This window comes from Ischnura elegans, chromosome 12 (genome assembly GCF_921293095.1).
Source record: "Ischnura elegans chromosome 12, ioIscEleg1.1, whole genome shotgun sequence".
NCBI classification, from domain to species: domain Eukaryota; kingdom Metazoa; phylum Arthropoda; class Insecta; order Odonata; family Coenagrionidae; genus Ischnura; species Ischnura elegans.
The window spans coordinates 61,277,665-61,286,762 of record NC_060257.1 but is presented as its reverse complement, the minus strand read 5'-3'; the positions used below and the strand labels follow the sequence as shown (position 1 = coordinate 61,286,762).

General features: G+C 38.0%; 1 long non-coding RNA gene across 1 annotated transcript in view; it reads left to right on the top strand.

Moving 5' to 3' along the window:
* The first annotated feature begins 1,366 nt into the window (after nucleotides 1–1,366).
* Nucleotides 1,367–9,098, top strand: part of LOC124169503 — a 54,443-nt gene continuing 46,711 nt past the window's right edge. Inside the window, exons 1-3 of the long non-coding RNA XR_006867142.1 lie at nucleotides 1,367–2,017; nucleotides 2,092–2,474; nucleotides 4,001–4,539. This is a non-coding gene — a long non-coding RNA (uncharacterized LOC124169503). The remainder of the gene's footprint in view (nucleotides 2,018–2,091; nucleotides 2,475–4,000; nucleotides 4,540–9,098) is intronic.

Sequence of the window (9,098 nt, the reverse complement as noted above, 5' to 3'; positions counted from 1 at the left end):
TGTTGTTGGGTGTTAATTTTCAGAATACACAGGGGATGCAAATCAAGCACCTCATGCCTTCCATGTGAATTATATATCTCATCCAAGTTAAAGCTATAGCTTTACCTAAAAATTAACTTTCAGAAATAGCATTGTTAAAATCAATAATTTTTTATCTGATAATGGTAATTGTATCAAAGCCTGAGGATTTACCAATATTCATAAATACTTCATCAAAACCCATGTTTTCTGCACCTGATATGCCGGGAAAACATAAGATCATACACCATTTTTCAGTGTTAGTTTCAAAAAGGTAGAGCTTAATAAATGTCTGAGATTTATTTTGTATGAAGAAAGGAACTATTTTTTGATTGAGAAAGAAACTGAATCATAATTTAAATAAGTTGGAGTTAGTATTGTACAAGTTAATTGGGTATTGCAGGAATTTAAAGGAATTATGATTAATGCTGCAAGTGTTGGTGAAGATTCGTAGGTATTCCTATTAAGAGTAGCCATTATGTTGGGGACGGTGTTTTGAAAATTCATTTGAAGAGATGTGACATTGTTGTCAGTTGTTCACTCGAAAACATATAAATTTACCCTTAGAAGTGTGATTCAAGTATCAAATTTTCTTGGGGACATTGCATTGCATTCTTGCATTTTCAAAAATCAAACTTTATTGATTCCATGAACAATGAAACTGAAGTATTTATTGTGCGGCTTTGGTGAATGCCAGTATAATGCAGCAATGATCACATTGGGTACCAACTACTTAAAATCTAGCATCATCAGTGAAGATGGTCCCATGCCTCTTTGACAGAATGCATTATATGTTAATAAATTTTGGTATAGAAAAAATATACTCCCATCTTCCGGATGTTCTTCAGCATTGGTTGTTGCAGTGATGACAACTGTTTTTCTGGTAATTATGCATGCATATGCATGTTCAAGAGGATCATCAACTTGAAGCAATGAGCATAGCAGTGAATTTTGTCATCACTACAATAACATTTGGGGAAGAAAGTTCAGAAGGTATTGGAGTCCCATGATAAACCAGGGGAGGCCTTCATCCCGGTATCATGGAGATAAATATTCGTGGCGATGAGCCTATTGTTGTAGGTGTGCATTTGCCTTAAACCAATAAAACCTTCCCTCTTTTAAGAATTATGCATCTCCGCTGTGTTATGTAAGGGAAGATGTTCACAATTTGCATAATATTAATATTGTCACTAGTCATGCTTTCTTGATGCTTCTGTGAATCCCTAAGTTCATGATAGCTTGCCCTGTCTCATTTCATAGCTACAACGGGCGTGTTCACAAAAGACTGTTCACGTCGTCCATGAGAGGAGTCATGCCCGGTGGTAGTTATAGCGGATTAGATTTTCCATATTTGAATTTTAACTGAATAGGTAATTTATGGGTATCTATTCTTTCATCTTGAACGTCGAAGCGTAGATAATATGTGAATTGCGTGCTAAATGCGAGATAGATTTTCGACGACCAAGAACGAGAAATAATCAAATTTCAGTCCGGAAGTAACGTGTAACCATGACTTTCCTCTAAGGGATATAAATTTTAGATGATAATGGTACACGTTTGGACAATAAAGGGTTTTCAAGCCATTTCAAGATGGTCAACGAGTCAGTTGACGAGATCCAGTAATCATATTGCTCACCCACCTTAGAAGTCCAGCATACGTCAGTTTATCAATATAATATCAATTAACCTTCGGTAAAAAGACTACCAATGCAATCATGGGGTTAAATCGAAACAATTAATGCAAGAATGATTCCCTGGACCGGGTGGAATTCTAGACACCGGGACCAAGGAGATTTCGAAGCTGTCCAAATCTCAATAGACTTCTCAAATCTTGTTTGAGATAGGTCAAAATTAATCAACTGCTAGCATCAGAATTACAATAAAATCGTTTCTTATAACAATTAACGACGATATGGTAATAAATATTCTCTCTTATTTTTAGATGACCAGAGGACGATGGTGAGAAATTACCTGAAGAGTTAACCCGTAAAATCTAATGGTAAGCAGTAGTACAGAAGCTAAGATATAAATTATTAAAATGTTGAGAATTTCTAATAAATTTCTCTGTTCCAGATGAGGGACCCTTTATGCACGTTGTTAACTATCACCGAAGAAATTGAAACGGTAATGATATGTTTTCTCAAATGAAAATTTAAAAAATTAATGAATATTTAACCTTAAAGGAATGCAACCTTTCAGTTCTTCGTCTTGAAGAGAAGCTCTTTTTATTGACCGATTTATCGGACTGCTAACCTTGATTGTGTATTCGCTTATCGTCGTTCAACTGTCATCAACAGCGAAGGAAGACGTTCAGTACGAAGTGTTCGTAGGAGAGGTTTCAGTTAGGCCATGGTCCTTCGCGATTACCTATTTTTTGGTGGATCTTCCACGAGACATGTGAGGTCGCGCTTAAAATTTCTTTGCCATGCTCTGCTGTAAATGTATTTCATTCAAAGGTGAGTAATTGTATGTATTTTGAATTCAGCGCCTAAATCATACTGTAATCTCAGGAGCTGTGGGTATGTTTTGAAGGATTGTTTCTATGTTATTCCGTATTATTTAGCTAGACGTGGAGTTATTGCACCTGCAGTGGTGCATGATAGAAGTGTGCGATGTTTTTTCTTGTGCCGTTAATGGTGTAATTGCATGTAAGTGGATTATTCCGTGATTGTGAATACATGATTTCATGTTACAAGTACCTAATTCTTATGGATCATAATAATTGCTTGACTTGAAAACAAAGTTGTATAAACTTAAACGTATGTAACGACTGAAATTTTAACTTATATTTGGGGTACAGGCTGTTTTGTGTTAATTCTTACTGCAGTGGGCGTGTTCTGTGTGATATCATGTGGCGTAATGGGGGTATAGGTAGCCGGTGATTATCTTTTAACTACTACTGTTGCCATAAGCAAATCAGACCAGTTGAATTGCTGCGTTGCAGTTTGTTTTGTTCTGGAAGTGTAATTTGCTATCAGAATGTTGTTAATTATTGAAATGGTGACTGTTAAACGGTGCATGTCATAATCTCATTTAATGCAAGAGTTCATGCCTGATATTTAATTATTGCGCATGATGAGGCCGCTGATAAAATGTATTCAGTTAGATACCCATTCTTTTAGTAATCATAAAATGTTTGACTTGTGCATCAAAGAATTGCGTTGCATGCTGTCCGTATATTACGCCCAGGGGGTTTGTTCCCTTCGTAGCTCTGGTTTATATTGTCATGCATAGTTTTAGAATAAGCAATCCCTTAAGTAATTATTCGGTCCTACGTCAGATTTCACTTTATTATAGTTGGTATTTTGTCCTGTGTACGTCATGATAGTTATTTATTTCAATCAGAGAAAGTGTGTGTGCCCAATTCAAAGAGCATCTTCTCCCCGCCAGAAAGTTCTTGCTTCAGTCACTAGATGGCGCGCATGTCGGTTCGCTGCGGCGTCGTGTTTGAAGGACGTTAAAGTCGTCTTCGATTGATACAATTTTAAAATCATTATTTTACCAACATTGGCGCATTTAAAATTTGCATGAGAAACGTTAAGCTTTAATTTTTAATGATTTAACCATAATTTGTGGATGAAATGAAGCATTTATATAAATTTGCCTCTGTTAAAGTTGTTCATTTTGCCGCTATGATTACCCTTCACTTGTTGCCAATGATTTGATGTGTTTTTTAATTAGTTCATATAACTGTCCTTGCTTTTGTGGTGGCTTTTTGCGATATGCCTTTGTTGTTGATTGAACCTTTCAATAATCCTGCTTCTCAGCCGTGTTTGTATTGAAAATGGCCCGACGCGCCTCTCGCGGTATCTCCGTGGTTCTATTATTGTGGTGGTCAAGGTAATGATAGTTAAAAAATAATAGAACAGTGTGAGTGATCACGTTACTGGGGACACGCATAATTCATTGTTGTTAAGGGGAAAATATTCGCGTCTTGTGTTTCAATATCACGTCTTCACCTACACTTTCCCCCGAATTTTAGGGTTACCCCGCTATTCTTCCCCCCATCCGCGGGCCGGCCTCGGGGGTTCGAGGGGAACAGCTACGTGCCTGCCCGGTCGATACAGCCGCATTGTCAGTTGGCCACAGCAGCGCCAAGCAGCAGCGGTGGGATACCGCAATCTCTCACTCCGTTCCTTCGGCTATCCCTCTCCCTTCATTAGTTCTATACCGTGAGCCTCGGAAGGCCGTTGGATCGCTTAAGAGTGTTGGGGGTGTCCGAAGGGACGGTTCCCGGCTTCGGGGGGCCGGATTCAAGACTGTTTCGTCTAGTTGGGAATCCTCTTCATTTCTTTTAGGCTCCTACGATTAAAGTCTTTTGGCGCCGGTCCCACCGCAAGTCGCTCGCTCAAGCCGAGTCGCTTCGCAGTGCTTTTGTTCCCGCCGACGAAGACTGTAGTGGTCGCGTTGTGAGGAAAGTTTGAAGACATAAAAAGTGGAAAAAAAGGAATAATTTGAACATGCGGCCCGCTGCTGAGCCACATCTTGGAAATCAACTTTCTCGAAGATGAAGGAAAATGGGTGAGTTTGGTGACGCTTAGTACTGCACACAATCACAAGTTTGTTTTTGTTTTTTTTTTTCAATCCTTCACCGTCTTCTTTCCTCTGATCATTGCTTTAATAATGTCACCGCTCATTCATGAATCGCCCCATCACTCATCTCTTTGAAGGCACGTGGTTGTTATTACGACATGTTTCCCTTTCGAAGACCTTTATTTATTTTTTTCGAAAATCAGCCGGGTCGTAAACGTCACGCCCCCTTCTGGAGACTCCTCGAACCAAATCCACGTGATCTCGATACGTAATTGATGTGGTGTTCGCTTTTTTTTCTCGTTTGCGAAGTTGGCGGTTGCACAAGAATGTGGTAATACAATAAAAACTTAAATCGTGAACGTGTTTACTAGCTTCCATAGTTGATTGTCGTGAGGTTTTAACCCGGTGAAGGTGTAATCTTTTGCTGTGTTCTAATTTGGTGTTAGGTTAACCTTTCCAAAAGAAAATCTCTACTTGGCAATGGATAACGAAGCATTTAAGTCTTTATTTTAACCGTTACGCTCGGGATCTAACATGTATTCCCTGTACGCATTGGAAGCTTTTTCGCAGTTACTATCTATGTATTTGTGATGAAAGCAATGCATGGCCTGCATGCATTACTAAAATAAAAGATTTTTATTTTTAATTTGGAGTGTTTTAATTTTCGGAAGCAGGCGGTGCCTTGTCATTTTCGGCTATCATGAATCGCTTGAGCATCCCTGATAACACTTCTCATTGCATACTGTATGTTATCAATTAAGCTTTGTTATTAATAAATCTAATTATTTCGCGCTGAGGGAAAGAATGTTGCGTGAAATGTCTGCACTGACTGTGTCTGTTGTCCGCACGCATTGCCCGGCATTTGAGACTCGTAATTATAATTATTAACCACTCAAATCATGAGAACGTTAAATTTAGAGGGTAAAATGATGTTAATCGATCTATCTTGTGTTTTGTTCTATCCTTCAGTGATCCTTCATAAATGAAAGTTATGGAAACCGACTTGACTGTGAAACATATGAAAGTAGTCTGGGATATCATGTTGTTACCGCGCCAGTGTTACCTTGGTTTTTTCATTGTTACCTTTTACAGAGCATTTTTATTGCCACGTGGCATTGTTATGAATATAATTTCCACGGGGATAAGCGTGGCGTGTCTGTGAAACAATTCAGTATGTCTTGGCTACGCCTGTTCTTTTCCATGTCTTCCTCTGCTCGTAGCGGTGTTACTGCGATATGGGTGCCGGCACAGTTGACAACATTAGGTTTCAAGTAGTGGCCTAATTGTTAGAGCTTCTTTTTAAACGTAATTAAATGTATCACGTCACTCATTGTCTTTGCCTCATCGAAAAATCTCCAGCTAGCGCATACAATCAAATGAGGACTATCTTTTTGCGATGGAGTGGTTTCCCTGGTTACCGTTATCTGTTGACTACTCCTTTGGAGATAAGTTGTGGATGAGGTTGAATGAATGATTTGCTGATATTCATACCTCTGAAACCCCCTTCTACATGAGATGTGCTTGCGGTCCGCGAAGAATTCATTCCTTTGAATACGCGTAAACAGTTGTACTGTCACTTTAATAAAATTTCGAATTTGCTATTTCATGTCTCGATGGTTAAACCTGTGAATGAGAGTTAATAAGGGGAATGCATAATGATTATGTCATATTGATGTCGACATGCGTATCGCATAAGCAATAATTCAGTCACGAGTCCGTCATTTCCGCGTAAAGAAAGAAGTATTATGGTGTAAGTTCCTGGAATTTACAATGCTTTGTTGCTTACTTTTACATTGTTTACTATTGTATGCCCTTTTCTATGTTCTTTATGCACAGAATTTTAATTTATCTTATTGGCTATATTAACGAATGTCTGGTCATTGGCCTGTGGTCACGATACGTATTCCCAAAGACTTTTTATCGTTTTGTAAATAATTTATATGTATATATTAAAAAAAACTTGTTCTGCTCAAAATTTGGTTCATCCATTCCATAATTAAGTTGTGTCATACTTGTAAGACTGTTCATACCAAGAGTAATATTGAATTTGAAAGAAAATTAATCGATTTGAATCTCGAGAAGTTAGTGATATTATTGTTAAACTCCATCGCTTCCCTCCCATTGTCCACGATAGATTTCAATCGGCACGATTTGAAGGCATGTGTGCTGAAACAAAATAATGTACAACTTTTGCAAAGATCCGATTTCCACGAACACATGAATACTTTATTAGCAGAGTTTTTCTAACAGTGAGTTCCAAATAAGTTCATCAATCATTGTTAAAGACTCGAGATCTACTTTCTGAAAGCAAAAACCAATTTTTTTTTCTCATTTTTCCTTTTGTTATTATCTGGTTCTCATGCCTTCAATCGTGATTTTTTGTGGCTGTGCGACTTTTCTACGCAAGATTCTCTGGCACAGAAAAAGGAGGATATGTATGTACTCGGTTTGCTTTTTCGGAAGAGCGAGGCGTACCTTGATTCCTAAATATGTAGATAATGAGGTGAAATATAGTGTATTGATTGGTGATGAGTAATGCGTTTTTTTTTTACCAGTGGACGTTTTAAAAGTCGAATAAAAAATGTTTCTTCTCGTTTTTTCTTTCCTTCTATAAATTTTTACCTGGAATGGCATGTGCTCTGTGCAATAAGTTCATATTATTCTCTAAAAATAAATACTGATACATTACCATTTTCAAGGATTAGTTATTACGTGTGGACATTGAAGTATAAAATGACAAAAACTACACTCCAAGAGACTCATCTACCATGACAAATGAACTGTGACGTTAATGCTATTTTCAATTAGATTTATGGCATCTATAAAAGTACATTTCAACATTCTTTGGTAGTGGACTAGGACACTTATATCTTGGGGACCCGTTATTTAGAGAATAACGTAGAAAATGAGGAAAGGAGATAGTCTATCCAATTTCATAATACAAAAATAAGTGTACGCTATTTATTTCCATGCCTGAACCTTAAGCCTCTATGTACTCTCAGATCTATGATATTAGAAACTGTTTTCTTCTCATAAAATACTAGCTGACCCGGCTAACTTTGTACCACATATTAATCAATGAACACTTTACTTACACAATTTATAAATGAAGAGCGGCTGTAATGATTTTAGTAATTTTTTTACTTATAATAAAATAAAAAAATCAATGTAACTACAAAAAAATTATTACAATGACTTGTTAGACATTTTCTTGATTCAATCTACGTGGGGTAGACCGGGGCACGTATTCGTGGATTTTTTTCAATGAATTTTCTAATTCTTAAGCCGTTGTCCCGCGGTCAAATTTGCGTCAATCATCATCATTTAGCGGAAGTCGGGAGTCGTATCCAGTGGCGGATACAGATGGGGGGCGCAGGGGGCGCGCGCCCCCCCTTTGCCAAACATAGCAGAACCATAATTTTAACTTTTTTATATCATAAGATGGCATTGTCTTGAATGTGTGTTAAATAACTTCAGTTAAAACTACTGAAGCTCTGCATGTGACTTGATTATTTTTTATTGCGATAAAAGTAAAGGTAACTCAAGATGTCTTTTGCGCCCCCCCCCCCCCTTGAATTTTCTCTGTATCCGCCACTGGTCGTATTAGTCGAATCATATCTGCTTGAATGGAGGCTTAGTTTATCAATGTATAAGTATATACTTTTTTTCTTTTAACGACTTTAAGCTGTATCGACGTCGTTTTTGTAGCTTCTGTATCAATTTACTTTAAACAAGCCCACGTGGCTAAAATGTACTTTCGTGTGGCCTGTCACGTCACGCATTCGTTTGCTACGTTCTCTTGATCTTCTTTTGTGGAGGAATTGTGTGGGATGATCAATGAACTAGTGGAACGATTTGCAGCTTCAGTGCGAGGATAAACAAGGGCTATTTTCAGTTTTTGTGCTTGAAACCAATATTGAAGTGGCAAAATACGAGATTGCGTCTGATTTCTGGCTTTTTCCATCGTCTAAAGCACCGTTGTCCTCGTCCTTTTTCTGTTATGTGTTCATATTTCTTTCTTTCCTCTTTTATTCGCGTATATTAATGTGTGTTCGCTTTTATGGCGTTTTATGAATGAACGAAAGGGAACATCAGCCATTTTGGCTTTCTTCACTCGGGCTCAGCGCGCCCCGTAACGCATGTTCCTGTCTCTTTCCAGCTACAGTCTGAGTGTATATCTTTCCTTTCATTCTTGCGTCCTCTTCCATTTCTTCCGTTGGTGAGTGGTCAGCTGCCGCTTTGCCATGTACATATATTGGTCAGTCATGTGGGCGAAAGCAAAAAGGGATTTTCTTATGCGTAAACTCCTGCCGAAGTGATGGTGAATTTCAGATAACTGGTAGCGCAATTGGTAGAGCTCGATCGGAAGTTTCTGGGTTCGAGTCGCAGTTAGGCCACATAGTTACCTTTTGAGTTCCATCTATCGCATGGCCGTTGTCTTCGTCTTTTTTATGTTGTGTGTGAATCTGTCGAACTATTCGTTTTTATCCTCGAAAGAATGAGAATATTGACGTAGTGGAATAGATTTGACAGATTAACCTTATTTT